We start from the raw sequence: 2,214 nt of genomic DNA on the forward strand, positions 1-2,214 counted from the left end.
CATTTGCTGCTATGTTAAACTTATATTAAAGTTTTTCTTCATTACCCATTCAAACCGTCTCCAGCCATTATTAGGTATTAATAGATTTATGTAAAACTTTGCCGATAGAGGTCTCACGAATTGCATGAAACTATAGTTGCACCATCTTCAACAAACAGGCTTGTTTAACTTGCATACTAACAATTGGTATTTCATTCCAAGGACGAGGAACTGACCTTAAGGGAAATTGACTTAGCAGTAGAGGTTATACCATGGAAACAACGTTGTCGATTTTCTTCGCGCTGGCTGTGATTTACTTCTCTGGAAATGTAACAGGTTGGTATAACATTGGTAATAATTTTATCGTAATGAACAATTAATATAAGAAAACGTTTTTAATGTAAGAAACAGCCTGGAGTTTAATGGTTGAAATACGATTACACTTAAAAATAGATAAGAAAAACTTTATCCAGAAGTTAATTTAAAATAAAAATATCCTCGTTATTGTCCATTGTAACTGCAAACATGAATATATTTATAAGTAAATATGATCTGATATTAAAAAAACCATCAACATGTTTCGCCTCAAATCAGCCCGATCAACATCAAAATAATAGTGTTACAAAATCCTTTGATTTATTATATTTACCCGTAGATTTATCTATTTATAAACGTATTATGTTTATGTGCATCAATGTAATGCGATTAATACGGACATTATAAACGTAAAGCGTTGAATGGGGTGGAGGGGAGGGATAAACGAATAGAATCACGAATATAACGTTTCTCATAAAATGTTAGATTCACAGTAATTCTATATTCATCACAATTAACCGCTTGTCTTGAATTATAATCATGTAAAGTGATCCCCAAGTGATTATAATTCAAGAATGTAAAGTGATCCCCAAGTTCTTGAATTATAATCGTGTAAAGTAATCCCAAAGTTCTTGAATTATAATCATGTAAAGTGATCCCCAAGTTCTTGAATTATAATCATGTAAAGCGATCCCCAAGTTCTCTTTTTCATAATATAGTATATTTAATTTTTCTTTTTTTGCCAAAACATTTAAAATATTTAATATTAGAGTCGCTTATGAATCAGATAAAAATATGGAATTTATCTGTTTAATGTTTATATAAAAACAAAAACCAACAAGATATTTAAGAATTCCATGCAAAGTGTGTAAAACGTTTATATTGGACAAACGAAACAAATGAAGACTGACTGGTGCTGGACGAAACATGTAAAATGTGTGTTTGTTTTTAGTATTTTATGTGAAAAGTGATTCAGAATATGGCAGTGAGTTTGTTTTTTTTGGGGGGGAGGAGGGCAGGTTCTTTATTTCCAATTTTACTCTTTTATTATTCATTTTTATATATTCAGTTTCCTCTGTCACTTTGAGACTAACTCGTCAACTATACTTGTGCTGTTGTTCTACTCTTTGCTTCCTGACCATTGGCTATTCCTTTACCTTGTGGCTATTCACCTCCACCATGGTTACTTTCTTCAATGTTCTAAAGAAGGTTTTTAGGTGAAAGTTAGGCCAACTACTATTTCTTTTGAAATATTCAGCGATCATATTATGATTTTGCATCAATAAGATATAATAATTGCCATTTAAAGCTTTATCTTTTAGATAGATCGATGTTATTTTATCTCATTTATTTTCGTTGTACTGCTTGTGAAGGTCATTCGTTTAACATTCAGTGTTGGTTAGAGGGATGGACAATGTTTGGCATTGGCTAATGATATAGTAACCCTGGCAACACAGTGGCCATTTATCTCCGTTTTTGTACATGACCTGCAAACAAAGGAAATTTCATTGCGACAGTTTGTACTTGGCACACGTGATGTGAAATCAGGCGTAAACGCTTTTGGTACAGAAACGCTTATTTTTCACTTCATACTCAAGATGCCAAAAATATCGTAAATTGTGACGTATAATGAACTATAAATATGAAGTTTTGATTTTTTTTTACACCGGATCATATGCAGCAATTAAATTTTACTGTTACTAGTTTTATGTTTTCGTGGGTGTTATTGATTGGCTTGTATGCATTCCAAAATATTAGCTCAAACAATGGTTAAAAAAAATTCGGAACAACGTAGGTCTTCTAATTAGAAGAATTAGTTACAGTATTTTTCGGAATATAAGACGCACCGGTGTATAAGACGGACCCTTATTTTGAAGACAAAGTTTTGGGGAAATAAAAGCTACAGTCGCATTTGAAAGA

The sequence above is a fragment of the Limulus polyphemus genome, unplaced genomic scaffold, assembly GCF_000517525.1.
Source record: "Limulus polyphemus unplaced genomic scaffold, Limulus_polyphemus-2.1.2 Scaffold13435, whole genome shotgun sequence".
NCBI classification, from domain to species: domain Eukaryota; kingdom Metazoa; phylum Arthropoda; class Merostomata; order Xiphosura; family Limulidae; genus Limulus; species Limulus polyphemus.